Source organism: Engystomops pustulosus, chromosome 7 (genome assembly GCF_040894005.1).
Source record: "Engystomops pustulosus chromosome 7, aEngPut4.maternal, whole genome shotgun sequence".
Classification (NCBI taxonomy): Eukaryota; Metazoa; Chordata; class Amphibia; order Anura; family Leptodactylidae; genus Engystomops; species Engystomops pustulosus.
Window position 1 is genome coordinate 158370164 of NC_092417.1, and position 16563 is coordinate 158386726.

The window sequence follows — 16563 nt, forward strand, 5'->3', positions numbered from 1 at the left end:
AAACAAATAACATATTGTTGTTACCGGCCTTTTACTATCAAACTAGCAACAATTTTTCTTGGTAGGAACTAGGGAGGGAGGTTGTTCCAAACATCTTGGAGAACTAAACACAGATCTACTGTGGAAGTAGCCTCCTCAGAGCCTTCTGTCTCTAGAGGTTATCCCAGGCAGTCAGGACAATGACTAGGGTTCTGTGTGGGCTCCATCATCACTTCGGGGACTTCTTGTTTATTTTATGCTCCTGCTGAGGAATAATTTTTTATGACTCCACTATAAACATTTTTTTTTCTACACCTGCCTACAATTTTTGCACAGTACTGATAGTATGATGTCAATTTTCTTGCATATGAAAAAATTGCATGAATTGAAAAATTTCCCACCCCAGCGGATAATTCACTTACACCTTTACGTCACTTGACATTTTGTATTTCTCCTTCTGTTAATCTCGTGGAAGACGTTTGTCACCCGTTTACTACAGAAATTCCTCCGGATTTGGATTTAGAAGTTTTAAATCTGACAGTGGGAATTGAACAGCCAGGACTTTTCACTACAGAACTCCTATTTAATTTCCAGAATTACCTAATCTTCTTTTATTTGTTGAAAAAGAGATAAAATATAGGGAGAATAGATTTACTGAAAGGGAATTCATTTGAGCTGTCAGATTTATAAAACAAAATGGTCTATAGCATCGCATCCCCGGTAATGTAATAAATCAACAAGCATATCCCTGCGCATTGAGTTTAGCTACGTATCTAATCACGTTTACAGCCAGACTGAGATATAGAAAAAAAAAATATCATTCTTTCTCTAAATACAATCTTCTCCATGGTCCTTAGAGCAGGCACTTTAGATGTTTTGTGTGTGAGTGTGATTTCTTTTATCTACCTTTTCGAAAACCTGTAATGGGATGAGAATCGTAATGTGGTCAGAGCTGTAAATACAGAAAGCTCAGACTGTTTACTGGAAATATCACCGCAGTTCAGAGAATATGGGCCAGATGTATCACAGTTGTGGCGCACTAGTTCCATTTTTTGTGCCTTAATTCTGACACAGTGGGGCAAATTTACTTACCCGGTCCATTCGCGATCCAGCAGCGCGTTCTGTATGGAGGATTCGGGTCTCCCAGCGATTCACTAAGGCAGTTCCTCTGCCGTCCACCAGGTGTCACTGCTGTGCTGAAGTTAATCGGAATGCACTGAAGTACACCAATCTAGGCCGAGTGCAGGTAAGCGCGTGTCCAGCGACACTTTTTTTTAAAAAAATGTGGCGGATTTTCCGAATCCGTCGGGTTTTTGTTTGGTCATGCCCCCCGATTTCCATCGCGTGCATGCCGGCGCTGATGCGCCACAATTCGATTGTGTGCGCAAAAAAACCCGGGGCAATTCAGGGAATATCGGCGCAAAATGGAAAAAATCGGGTAACCCGCCGTAAAAACGTGATTCAGGCCCTTAGTAAACGACCCCCAATGGGGCTTATTTGCTAAGGGTCCGAACACCGCACGTTCGTCGGGTTTCCCGAATAATTCCAATTTGCACTGAATTGCCATGGCATTTTAGCGCACACAATCGGATTGTGTCACATCGGCACCGGCTTTCATGTAACAGAAATAGGGGGGCGTGGCCGTCGGAAAAACTGCAGAATTTAAAAAAGAATTTGTGTCGCTAGATCAGCACTCAACATGCACCGGGACAAAGAAGGTGAACTCCAGTGGACCTCGGCGCAGCAATGACACCTGCTGGATATCGTGTGCACAATCTTACTTAATCCCGGCAGACCTGAATAGGTCCAAAATTTCCAACATGGCTCCTGTGTACGTATGTATTGAGAGAAGGAACAGATGTATGAAGATTTCATGGGTGAAGGTCCTTCTCAGTATAAAATTTGGTTGGTGGTTTGGGTGTCCAGGTGCCCCCTAAAAGGCTTGGGCGCAGGGCTACCGCCCAAGCCACCTATATTTTAATACGCTAATTCAATAAACCATGTGGCATGGAGGTGGCGTAGGGGGAGATATAGGAGCAGTTAATGGAATACGACCATTGCAGGACTTGTGAGCCGTGGATCCAAACCAGACTGGAAACTTAAAGTCCCTTTACCTATAATCGGACCTCTGTATACATATATTTTATTCATAATCTACATATATTATATTTTTAAAATGTTTTTTTGTGTCTGGGTATGATTAACTAATTGGAGCTTATTCACATATAACCTTCCATCGGGTGGATAGAATGTAAAGAACCTGGACATCCCCTCTAATAGTGGGATAACCCTTTTCAAAAATATTAAGAATTTTACAAAATTCTATTTGCTAATATGCAATGATCTGGTGTAGAACAGCCTGAAACACACTGCAGTCTGCACTTGCTATCAATGTAAAACTATAAATTTAACATTGTAAGATTTCAATAATTTGTTCCAATAATTTACTTTGTTGTATTTGATATATTCTACTTATTCATGTTGTTTTTATGATAGTTGAAAACGGTCTCCGATGTCCTCCACCATATTCATAATGATGTAAGGAGTATAAGACAAAGCCCCAGAATATTTCTTTTTTATGTTTTTTTAGTGGTTTCATATATTTTATTATTCCTTCAGAATTTGCAGCACTGGGTTTAATTAGTCCGGTTTTCACTTCCCCAAATGACTGACTAGGGGAGGAATATACAGCCATCCCGTTTTATAGATCATCCTAAGTATCGCCTCCAGAAACTTTAGAACATTACGCATCTGACCACGGGTTATTTTTTAACGCTAATAACCAGACAAAAAGTAATGGAGCAAGGGAAATAGATTATAGGAAAGTGGATGGGAAAGTAGATTGTGCTAAAGATGTTTTAAGGCGACAAAGGGAAATAACAGCAGCTTTGTGAGGAATGGGAGCAGACACATTTATACTGAAGAAAAGGGAAAAATAACCCAAAAACTGATGATCGAAAGGATTTAGTAAAAATTCTTTCTATATAAAAAGAGTAAAACATTCAAAAATACGGAAAACAGCAAATTTCTTATTTAACTGTATGGTTGACCATGTCCAAAATCTGGAAGCGAGACCCTTTACTAGTGATGAGCGGACCCGAACCTGAAATTTTCAGACTTCCACCAGTAGCTTGGTGTTTAGCCAAACCCCCAGCTGTTAGAAATGTGCTTGGCAGGGTTGTTAACTCTTTACATGGAGCCAACAAAGCAACCATTTTCCCAGGGATCATCACTCCCTATGACATTATTGTTGCACGTGTAACATTTAAATGCGTCAAGTTGCTTTTAAAGGGTAACACCCACAATTAGTGCCATCACTGAATAGGGATGTTGCAAGAGGAAATGAGCGCTCGTGTTTGTATTCAGTACCGGAACAGAATCTTTAACATCCATGGTTGATCCAGTTCACAGAGGGTAACGAATATCTTCACCTGGTGCACAGGAAAAGCCCAAGGCTGGCACGGGCTGCTACAACAACTTCAAATGGAGAAAGGATCCGACACTCATGATATTGTGAGTGCCGGATCCTTTCTCAATTTGAACAGAATCTTGTTGGAACCTTCATGTTGGAACCTTAGTGGCTCTGCTCATCCCTACCCTTTAGGAGATTTAATAATAGTAACTATATTTGGCAAAAATTTGCCAATTTGAATAGGATCTTTAATAACCTTCATTGTCTCTACTTATTACAGAGTAGATATAATTTTATCTCTATTCCTCAAAATTCCAAATAACCAGTGACCTTATTTTTGTCTCTCTATTGTAAGATAGGCAGGCTGTCTTCAGCCCAGGACTACCTTACACCGGAAAATGTATTTGCCACAGAAACAACCATGTAACTATATTTTTTTGCCAGGTGGGTGGTCATTGGCTGGAACAGACATCCTAGTTCCACCCCTCTAAAGAATATAAAATTAGAGTAGAGTTGAATGTTGACAATCATTGCTTGAGAATGGTGAGGGCAAAACAGAAAATTCCCTCGATGCCAGAATAAGCGGAGCAATGTTTATTAAATCATATAAAGACTTGTGAAAACTGGTGAAAATTTTTCTTTACGACACATGGGGCCAACTTCTTTAAAATGCAGTTATGAAAAGCCACATTGGCAAGAATGGCTATAAAATTTCTGGAGTGTTGGAAACCATAAAGAAGAGATTTTTGGTGGGTCCCCAACCCAAGTCATAAGTCAGGATGTTGTGTTTGTTCAACTCTTTGCATGAATGGAAACCAGGAATGGTCAATACTTATATTAGTTTTTTTGACTGGTCTGTTCGTCCGTTTAACTGATTTTAAGCATTTGGTCTTGGATCTGAAGTAATCCTAGGTGTTCGTTTGGGGATGTCAATTAATTTAAGGGTTTGGTTAGGGTTCTATATGAGATTACAAGATCGGTAATTTCTGAGTTCAGACTTGTAATTCAATGAACACAATTTAAAACATCCAAGTGGAAAGGTGTCCTTCATTTATCTGGTAGACTCAGAAAAGTGTAGCTTCCAAAGGTCTCTTTCTCTGGAGGACCTATTTTGTAAATTAGTCAAACAACCTACTGATTTCATCTGGATGTCGGTAATGATTTATTTCCCCTGTGGCTGTACTGCAAGGAAATTGATTACAGGCCATAGTTATAGTACATACAGATATGGGAAATAACAAAAAAAAAACAATTGTTCTACACAATGGCATGAAATTATATTTGCCTAAATTTAGCACATTCATAATAGTCACACATAAATACCATTATTATCAGTACGTAAAAAATTATTCTACTTTCAGACAAAATTTCTGTTTAGCGCTGTGGTTACCATTATAGGTATCCCTTAATGTATGTATTAAAACATAGGAAAGGCCTTGTATAATTTGAGATGTTTGCATAGCCATTACAGATAAAAATGTATTAAAAGCCATCTAAAGTTTTATATATAAAAGTAAAAACCAACATACAGCTCAACTGACAAAACTGTAAAAGTCAGCCACTTCAAAGGCTACAGTGCAAACATTTTTTACTGATTTTACTTCTGCTGTTCCAGGGAACACCATACTTCTGCTTCCACTTACTTTCTTTTGCGCTACTTAAGAGTTAAATGGAGGTACCTGATGTTTAAGAGTGTTTGTGCTTGACCGGTTTGAACAGACATTGGCCGGTTTGTTGACCAGTTTGACCAGACTTGACAAGACTCTGATCCATATCTGCTTTTCCAACTAAATATCTTGGTACTTTTATTCCACTGGTTTGCCGCCTGCCCTGAACTTGGACTGTTATTGACTATGCTCTTCCTGATACCTGATGCTCTGAGCCTGTGTACCTGCCTGGCCAAATGTCTCCAATACCACGACCACTACAAGAAGGTAGTAGCCTTGTGTTCTTGTAGCAGTGAGGTCCAGAGTGAAAGGGTCACTTTGACAATGACCTTGGAATTAAACCCAATACCAAACCAAATGGGTAGCATGCTAATTTATATGAAATTGAGCTATTAAGTATTCAAATGTTCTTCATAGAAAGTAAGACCCCATGGAGCTACACACAGTTCAGAAAGTTATGGTTTTTACTAACCAACAGCAACAAAAATAAAGTTACGGTAGTTTGATGAATAAGGCCAAGAACTGGTATTAAGGAGCTAAAGATTTTCCCACACTAAATGCATCCCTTTAAATGTTTGTAATACATCCTCATATACATTGATTTGATTTATGAACCAAATATCTTTGGCCTTACAGCTGCAGGAAAACGATTTGAACATTTCATAATTTTCACTAAAACGTCTTATGCTTCCCCTAAGACAACTATCAGGATCCAGCAGAGAGACATTTGCCGGCTTTGTAAGCACTTTTCACACCTATCCAGAAATGTTTCGGAAATGCGTCTCATTATATCCGAGCATTTGTTTGTAAAAATCGTAATCCCAAAATTGACATAAAAAGATAATCTTTTGGAAAACCTCATGTGGTAGAAGTATATTTATTAGCACAGCGAAAAAGTTATCTAATGAAGCCAACTACATAGCCAGTAATAGATCATTTTTGTACTGACCCATTGACTCAATTGTTAGTGGCATAAACATAAATCTTAGCACAGTGATGATCTACCCCCTCTGTACGTTTGTGAAGCTTTTACCTTCTAGAGAGGGTTTATAATTTGGGAAGATGTTGTAAAGGGATTTACGAATTTCATGATTGTCTTCTTTTTAAAAAAATAGACAAATAAATTAGATACTTAAAGCGGACCTTCTCTTGTTTCTTAATTGTTTTCTTTATTACAATTGTTTTTTTAATTAAAGTGAACCTCAAAGTCTTTTTTAGCTGGTGACAGGTTCCAATTAGAGATGAGCGAGTATACTCGTCCGAGTATACTGCTCGGTCGAGTATTAGCATACTCGGACCGGCTTGTTACTCGGACGAGTATCTCGCCGGCTCGAGGTCGAGCAGTAAATTAATAAAATTAATTGAATAAAAGTATTTTTATTGTAAAAAAAAAATATTACACATGTTTGCAGATGTTTTCCTTGTAAGAACACATTGAAATAACACTATTCTTCACTTTCCAGGTGTTCGCGCGTGTCTCCCGCTAGGTTCGGAGATGTTCGGAACATCTGGAATGTGAAGAATAGTCTTCTTTCAATGTGTTCTGCCCTTAAATGGTCCTGTATTCACTGTTTTTAATGTTTTAATTCTATTCTTCACTTTGCAGCTGTGCGCGCGTATCTCCGAACCTATCGGGAGACACGCGCGCACACCTGCAAAGTGAAGAATAGAATTAAAACATTAAAAACAGTGAAAACACGAACATTTAAGGGCAGAACACATTTAAAGAACACTATTCTTCACTTTGCAGCTGTGCGCGCGTATCTCCGAACCTATCGGGAGACACGTGCGCACACCTGCAATGTGAAGAATAGAATTAAAACATTAAAAACAGTGAACACAGAAGCATTTAAGTGCAGAACACATTGAAAGAACAATATTCTTCACATTCCAGATGTTCGTGCACATCTCCTAACTTAGCGGGAGACACGCGCGAACACCTGCAACGTGAAGAATAGTGTTATTTCAATGTGTTCTTACAAGTAAAACATCTGCAAACATCTGGAATTTTTTTTTTGCACTGTTCTTTTACTGTTCAGTTTTATTAAAAAAATGCTCGGGTCTCCCATTGACTTCAATGGGGCTCGTTATTCGAGACGAGCACTCGAGCATCTGGAAAAGTTCGTCTCGAATAACGAGCACCCGAGCATTTTAGTGCTCGCTCATCTCTAGTTCCAATCCCCTACACTGTGGTGCTTTTAAAAATGCCTTTGTCAGCACTCTAAATCATTTCCACACATTATAAAAGTTTATATTACATTACCTGGCTTCATGCCAGCAGCATATGGTGAGCCCTTGTTGGGGGGAAGCTACAGTTTGTTTTTGTCTGTGTCTACTCATCTACACACTCATGCAGCAAATTCTCCACTTGCTGTCTGGGAGGAAGGGGAATGGTTAAGAGGAGAGGAAGAATGCATGAGGAGACTGAGACACAAGCTGCTGCAGCTTCCTCCACTCACTTGGGCCTCACCACATTATGCTGGCCCTTCCAGGTCATGTGAAATAAACTTTTATAAAGTACTGAATTTATTCAGACTGCTGACAAAGGCATTTTTAAAATCAGCATAGCTGTCACCAGCTAAGAATGACATTGAGGATTGATTTACTTAAAAAAAATGTAAACAATTTTTCTGTTAAAAAAAAAAAATGCTTATTCGGCCCCTTGTAAAGTTCAATCTCTCTGATAGACTCAATTTTAAAAGCCTAATAATGGACTCTTTTAGTTGACAGCTTTTTGGACCAAATATCGAGAGTTCCAAATGCAAACTCAGCTCTTGGAATCCACTCTAGGCTCTTTCTGTCTCCTTAATTACTTGCGAATAAGGAAATAGACCACAGGAGACATTTCACTGGTTGATTGATTTATTGTCCAATTACTTTTGGGCTACAATCCTTAAATTTGGCTTCATACTGGAAACTATTAATGACCTTTCCTTAGGATAGGTGATTAATATTTGATCGGTGGGGGGTCAACACAGGTACTCCTTCTGATAAGCTGTTTTACATTACCATGGGATCAGGAGGGACCACGTCAATAGTACAGCCACGGTCCAACCACACTGCAGATGCAGCTCCCATTTATTTCGTTGTTCGCTTTTGTTTCGAGCCACGCTCACTTTGTGGCCAGTTGGCTGATAAACGACAGACAAAGCTGTCTATTTCCGGCTGCCCCCATAGTGTTATAGCTAAGCAGCAGTATGTCCATGCCCACCAATCAACCTTTTAACACATTGGATTGGTCATCAATAGTTTGCGGCAGGAAACCCCATTTGAATGGATTGGTTGACTATAAAAATAGATACTACAGGGTTGGCTTTTTAAATAATAAAAAAGAAATATAAATATAAAAATAACATAAAATACTTATATTACTTAAAAATATCCAGTAGTTTTTGGAAGTGGAGTGAAATCCTATTTATCATCCTGTGACCACTGCAGACAATCATAGTTTGTAAATACATTGGGAGACATTTACCTTCAGTCAAGATCAGATCAGATTTTCAGCTCTATTGTATTATCATAGGTTGGATTTATATATTTATAAATATTTATGTTTGATTTTTTTATAGTTGTGATTCCTATTAATGGCAGAGTTTTTTTGTGCAACCCATACATACCTTTTGCCTATGCCTAGTGGGAGGAGGGGGGGTCAAATGTATTTTTGCAATTTTCTTGTTTTGTAATATTAAATTCTACACCAAAAAGGCAAAAAACTACAACAAATAAGCCACAAACCAAGATCCCCAGTAACCAGCAAACTCCTGGGTGCAAAATATCACTTGCCCAACAACAACTGCAGAAAACACAACAAAAGCAGGAGTAAAAAATTATAAGGGCAAAAAATGGAAGACATTTCCTGGGAAGGTGGGTTGGGTTCGTGGATAAACAATGGGGAGAAAGAAACACAAACCCTAGTGTAATATCGTCCCTGTGGAGTCTTTAATAGTCTGAAAGGTAGTGGCACTCCCGCCCCTCATGACCATAAAATGCTGGCAGACGGTCTCCTTCTATACACAATTCTTCACGCTTCAGTATGCGGGGGAGACTGTGTTCAATAGACTTTAGTCCCAATGTAGAGAGGTAAAGGTATCCAGTAAAGCGCAGTCGGGATGAAGATGTCAAGGGTTACATGGCTTTCCTGTTATTGTTGTTGCGTCTCCTTTTGACTTGGAACTCAAGCCTTCATCAGGCCATACCATAATCGTATGAACCACAACCAGGGGCTGGTCAGTCAGTGTCTGGGGGAGGCTCCATGGACTGGATAAATTATCTGGGGTAAGCTCACTTAGTGCGGGTTAGGATCAGACAGTAGGTGTTCTCCTTAAGGAGACAATGCCAATTAAGGCCACCTTAAAGGCATGTGGAGACTTAAAGCCATAGATGCTCCACCAGGGAATTCTGGGAAAAATGCAAATAAGTTTTCCAAGGTGTTAAATGGAAAACAATACCTCCTGTTGCTACCTTGAAAGGCAGCCCCCTTAACATCAAGTATGACCTACAAGAAGTCTAAAAACATGATGTGGGATTAAGCCAAACCAGTATATCTATTCCATAAGGAACAGACTCCCAACTGTAGACAGCACTGTTTCGACCTGGTTGGGTCTCCTCAGTATAGTGTAGGGAACTGATTTGGTTATGTGAGAGGCTATTGACTAGGATCAGACAGTAGGTGTTCTCCTTAAGGAGACAATGCCAATTAAGGCCACCTTAAAGGCATGTGGAGACTTAAAGCCATAGATGCTCCACCAGGGAATTCTGGGAAAAATGCAAATAAGTTTTCCAAGGTGTTAAATGGAAAACAATACCTCCTGTTGCTACCTTGAAAGGCAGCCCCCTTAACATCAAGTATGACCTACAAGAAGTCTAAAAACATGATGTGGGATTAAGCCAAACCAGTATATCTATTCCATAAGGAACAGACTCCCAACTGTAGACAGCACTGTTTCGACCTGGTTGGGTCTCCTCAGTACAGTGTAGGGAACTGATTTGGCTATGTGAGAGGCTATTGACTAGGATCAGACAGTAGGTGTTCTCCTTAAGGAGACAATGCCAATTAAGGCCACCTTAAAGGCATGTGGAGACTTAAAGCCATAGATGCTCCACCAGGGAATTCTGGGAAAAATGCAAATAAGTTTTCCAAGGTGTTAAATGGAAAACAATACCTCCTGTTGCTACCTTGAAAGGCAGCCCCCTTAACATCAAGTATGACCTACAAGAAGTCTAAAAACATGATGTGGGATTAAGCCAAACCAGTATATCTATTCCATAAGGAACAGACTCCCAACTGTAGACAGCACTGTTTCGACCTGGTTGGGTTTCCTCAGTACAGTGTAGGGAACTGATTTGGTTATGTGAGAGGCTATTGACTAGGATCAGACAGTAGGTGTTCTCCTTAAGGAGACAATGCCAATTAAGGCCACCTTAAAATACTTTTTTGTGTGAAATTCAGCCTGATCTGGTTCCTCTGTGTCCTGTGGTTTTTCTGCCTGTTACCCGTGCCTGACTCTGTGAATCTCAGCCTTATTCAGTAATACAGAGATAGTTTGCTTGACAAATAATCTGTTTTTTTTTTCAGGAATTCGTAATTCATTGCAGATGTGCTACTCCCTGTCTGGTAACCTTTCTTTCCTATACCAGTAGTATCCTGACCTGATCAGGAAACCTGAATCCTGACTTGATCAGCAACCCTGTATCCTGACCTGATCAGGAAACCTGTATCCTGATGTGATAGGGAACCCTGTATCCTGACCTGATAGAGAACTCTGTATCCTGACCTGATCAGGTACCCTGTATCCTGACTAGAGATGAGCAAGTATACTCGTCTGAGCTTGATGCTCATTCGAGTATTAGCGTACTCGAAACGGCTCATTGCTCGGATGAGTATTTCCCCTGCTCGATAACGAGCTTTCACTTAACGAAACACAGTGAAGAACAGTGAAGAACACAGTAAAAACAGTGAACACAGGATCATTTAAGTGAAGAACACAGTGAAGAACACATTGCAGATGTTTCCAAACATCTGCTAACTTATCCGAAGACACGCGTGCCGAACGGTGTTCTTCACAATAGTATATGCAGATGTTTCCGTACATCTGCTAACTTATCTGAAGACACGAGTGCCAAACGGTGTTCTTCACAATAGTATGTGAAGAACAATATGTGTTAAGAACACATTGCAGATGTATGGAAACATCTGCAATGTGTTTTACACACATATTGTTCTTCACATACTATTGTGAAGAACACCGTTCTGCACTCGTGTCTTTGGATAAGTTAGCAGATGTACGGAAACATCTGCAATGTGTTCTTTAGTGAAGAACACATTGCAGATGTTTCCATGCATCTGCTAACTTATCAGATACATTTTATTGCAGAGCCTTGGTCCCCTTGAAAAATGCTTGAGTCTCCCATTGACTTCAATGGGGTTCATTATTCAAAACGAGCACACGAGCATCGGGAAAAATTCGACTCGAGTTAAGAGCACTCGAGTATTTTAGTGCTCGCTTATCTCTAATCCTGACCCGATCAGCAACCCTATATCCTGACCTGATTGGGAATCCTGTATCCTGACCTCATCCATTAACCTTGAAACCCGGTGTGAACGGAGGCCTATATATAACTCTGTTCAACCCTAGCCTTAGCCAGAAATCTGTGCACCCTAGCCTAAATCAGAACCCTGTGTACCCTCAACCTGTCTGAATCTTTGCGTACCCTAAACCTGTTTAGAATCATGTGTACACTGAATCGGTTTACCCTGAGCCTGTTGAGACCCAACCTTTGCTTATCTGACCCATTTACCCTGTCTGTGTTTATGCTTATCTGCTATGACAGAATAAATATATATTTACTTGAAACCCTGCTCATACAATACAGCCTATGGTCTAAAGGCCTTGAATGGCAGGGGCCAGGATGCTGGCACTATAATGGAAGCCATATTTTTCTTACCAACATTGTTTGATGCATACATTGTTCAATTTCTTTATTTTCAAACAACCCTTCATATTGTAAGGATTAAAGCTGAAACCACATAACATCATGATGGTTTTGGATACGTCCATAGTGGTGGTGGTGTACAGAGGCTAAATATAAAAATACCATCATTCCAGATTTTTCCTAACATATACTTTAAAGGGAACCTATCGTCACAGTTTTCACAAATACAGCTATTGACTGGTTTTCATAGACCCCTTTTAACTAAACAAAACCCTTCTTTTACCACACATCCCTATAAAATCAACTTTGTTAACTTATCTGGCAAAAAAGGGAGCATGCTCTGCTTAGCTGTCCCGTCTATAGCACCATTCAAAGATTTATATCATGTGACCAAACTGATATCATTGAAGGTCCTTTACCCCGTAACATTAACATCTACCTGATGTATGTATTCTGACACTATAGGGAATTACATAGAAAATCTCACTTTTTAAATCAAGTCATAAGGGGATTTTTTTTTTCAATTTTCACGAAGCTTTTTAACCGACCCTTAGAACATAGAACTTGTGACAGGATGTAGACCACAATCTATAAATGTTATACTTTTAATCATACTTTATTCTTAAGAAAAGTCCACCAAAGAGCAAATTCTCTTTAATTTTAAAGATCATTAGGGGTGCTATTACCATAAATAAGAGTGACCTTAGACATCATTCTACTTACAGGGGGAAAAAAAATCAATAATGACCATTTTTCCGCATCTGTACAGCCCGGGCATGTGTGCTCATAAGTGAAGCAATTTTCTATGTACAGCACAAAGAAATCTATTTAGAGTATAAAAGTGGTTATTTTATCATGAGTAAAGGTCTTTACAAATGCTCTATGGATCAAAATGAATGTAATCTGCAGTATTTTACGCTGTGAAAGGCACTTACGTGTTTCTCAATAGTGTGACCGTATGGTGCACGCACGGAGAAAATGAAGAAGGAAATCTTTACAGGGCATTGTATCTTTATTAGCTATTTTAGGTGTTCAAAGTTTTTTTAGACTTTGAAAGCATATTTGTACCGTATTCAACTGTTTTGTTCCCAAGTACAATCCAGCAATAATCTGCATCTCTATGAGGGGTGTGCAGGACAAAAGCTTAAGCCAAATAATATTGCTCAGTCTTGGAGTATTAGGACAATGGGGGACATTTATCATGCATTCTACAACAGTTTACGGGCATAAAAGGCATGAAAAAAAAAAATCACAATTCCTGATGATTGGCCAGGCAGTTGCGAATTGAGGGTTTTAAGCCCTCCGTGCCATAGTGGGCATTGTGGGACACAGGGAGAGCCAGGGCGGGTACATTCTGGCCCATAGAAGTGACTATAGCCTGCACAGATAACCAGCGCTATTTAAAGCTAAAATCTGGAATAGACTTCATTCCAGACAGAATCTGACGTGCCAAGAACTGGTGCACGGATCACTAAGATTTGTGCACTTAAAGGAAACCTACTTTACGATAAACCAGGGACACTGGCTCATAGATCCAGTCATATTTTTGTTATCCATGGCCTCATTCCTTCTAAAATCAACTTTTAAAATTATGCTAACGAGCCTGAAGAGCTCTGGGGGACAATACCAGAGCCCTTGCATGCTGCAGCTTCACTGTCTGTTACATTGTCTCTTTTTACCCCTCTGATGCCTCATCACTTTCCCCCTCCCTCAGCCTGATGTAATCTCACATAGTGGGAAGTGCTAACAATGAGTGAATGTTCAGCAGGGGATTCTAGGCAAATATGCAAATAAGTTTTCCATGATAGTTTTTCATGATAAGGAAAACAATGCCTCTTTTAGCTAGCTTTTAAGGCAGCACCCTCGCCCCAAAGCATGACCTATAGGAAGCCTTATGACTTGATAAGGGATTAAAAGCAAACCAGTATATCTATTACAAAAGGAACAGATTCCCAACTGTAGACAGCACTATTTTGACTTGGTTGAGTCTCTTTAGTACAACATAGGGAACTGATTTGACTGAATGACAGGCTTTTGACTAGGGTCAGGAATAGAGATGAGCGAACACTAAAATGCTCGGGTACTCGTTATTCGAGACGAACTTTTCCCGATGCTCGAGTGCTCGTCTCGAATAACGAACCCCATTGAAGTCAATGGGAGACTCGAGCATTTTTCAAGGGGACCAAGGCTCTGCACAGGGAAGCTTGGCCAAACACCTGGGAACCTCAGAAAAGGATGGAAACACCACGGAAATGGACAGGAAACAGCAGGGGCAGCATGCATGGATGCCTCTGAGGCTGCTTAATCGCACCATTATGCCAAAATTATGGGCAACAGCATGGCCATGACAGAGTGACAGAATGAAGCTAGATAGCATCTAAAACATCTAATAATTGACCCTGACACTATAGGGGACGGCATGCAGAGGCAGCGGCAGCAGCGGCAGGCTAGAGAGTGGCATGGCGACATACCCTAAATGGACTCAGGCTTCAAACCAATGGGTGGCAGAGAGGAACCAAAGGAGGTGAGCAAGAAGCGCTCAAATAATATCGGTACATGATAAAAGTTTGCCAGTATATTTTGTGGATAACACAGCAGGGTGGCGACAAAGTTAACAACTTTGATGTGGAATCCATGAAAACAACCCAAATTTCTGCCTGACACACCTCGTTTGATAAAGGGACGATGTATGGAGGCAGCTATATGGACGACTTTTGGAGGTAGCAATGGAGACAACGTGTGGAGGCTGCTATGGAGACAATTTAATTTGGATAGTGCCTGTATGTGGCAGTCCCAAACATTGTTCAAACCAGAGGAGCAGGTAGGTGGCCCTGCAGTAAAATGGAATAGATTGAGTGCCTGTATGTGGCAGTCCCAAAAATGTTTCAAACCAGAGGAGCAGGTAGGTGGCCCTCCAGTAAAATGGAATAGATTGAGTGCCTGTATGTGGCAGTCCCAAAAATGTTTCAAACCAGAGGAGCAGGTAGGTGGCCCTGCAGTAAAATGGAATAGATTGAGTGCCTGTATGTGGCAGTCCCAAAAATGTTTCAAACCAGAGGAGCAGGTAGGTGGCCCTCCAGTAAAATGGAATAGATTGAGTGCCTGTATGTGGCAGTCCCAAAAATTGTTCAAACCAGAGGAGCAGGTAGGTGGCCCTGCAGTAAAATGGAATAGATTGAGTGCCTGTATGTGGCAGTCCCAAAAATGTTTCAAACCAGAGGAGCAGGTAGGTGGCCCTCCAGTAAAATGGAATAGATTGAGTGCCTGTATGTGGCAGTCCCAAAAATGTTTCAAACCAGAGGAGCAGGTAGGTGGCCCTGCAGTAAAATGGAATAGATTGAGTGCCTGTATGTGGCAGTCCCAAAAATGTTTCAAACCAGAGGAGCAGGTAGGTGGCCCTCCAGTAAAATGGAATAGATTGAGTGCCTGTATGTGGCAGTCCCAAAAATGTTTCAAACCAGAGGAGCAGGTAGGTGGCCCTCCAGTAAAATGGAATAGATTGAGTGCCTGTATGTGGCAGTCCCAAAAAGTCTTCAAACCAGAGGAGCAGGTAGGTGGCCCTGCAGTAAAATGGAATAGATTGAGTGCCTGTATGTGGCAGTCCCAAAAATGTTTCAAACCAGAGGAGCAGGTAGGTGGCCCTCCAGTAAAATGGAATAGATTGAGTGCCTGTATGTGGCAGTCCCAAAAATGTTTCAAACCAGAGGAGCAGGTAGGTGGCCCTGCAGTAAAATGGAATAGATTGAGTGCCTGTATGTGGCAGTCCCAAAAATGTTTCAAACCAGAGGAGCAGGTAGGTGGCCCTCCAGTAAAATGGAATAGATTGAGTGCCTGTATGTGGCAGTCCCAAAAATGTTTCAAACCAGAGGAGCAGGTAGGTGGCCCTGCAGTAAAATGGAATAGATTGAGTGCCTGTATGTGGCAGTCCCAAAAATGTTTCAAACCAGAGGAGCAGGTAGGTGGCCCTCCAGTAAAATGGAATAGATTGAGTGCCTGTATGTGGCAGTCTCAAAAATTCTTCAAACCAGAGGAGCAGGTAGGTGGCCCTGCAGTAAAATGGAATAGATTGAGTGCCTGTATGTGGCAGTCCCAAAAATTCTTCAAACCAGAGGAGCAGGTAGGTGGCCCTGCAGTAAAATGGAATAGATTGAGTGCCTGTATGTGGCAGTCCCAAAAATGTTTCAAACCAGAGGAGCAGGTAGGTGGCCCTCCAGTAAAATGGAATAGATTGAGTGCCTGTATGTGGCAGTCCCAAAAATTTTTTAAAACAGAGGACCGGGTAGGTGGCCCTCCAGAAAAATGGAATAGATTGAGTGCCTGTATGTGGCACTCACAAAAATTGTTTCAAACAGAGGACCGGGTAGGTGGCCCTCCAGAAAAATTAAATGCATGAAGTACTATAGCAAGAGCCAGTGGGCCCTGTCAAAAAATAGCCATTTTCCTCTGCTTTACTGTACAAAGAGGAGGAGAAGGAGGAAAATGAGGAGGAGGAGGAGGAGTGGATCAATTATTCAGGTTGAGCTTCCTTCACCTGGTGGAGATTGGAAATTCTGAGAAATCCAGCCTTTATTC

General features: G+C 40.7%; 1 protein-coding gene across 2 annotated transcripts in view; it reads left to right on the top strand.

Annotated features, from left to right (window-relative positions):
* The window catches only part of LUZP2 (leucine zipper protein 2), a 394297-nt gene that overhangs the window by 342694 nt on the left and 35040 nt on the right, over nucleotides 1-16563 (top strand). The window lies entirely within an intron of this gene.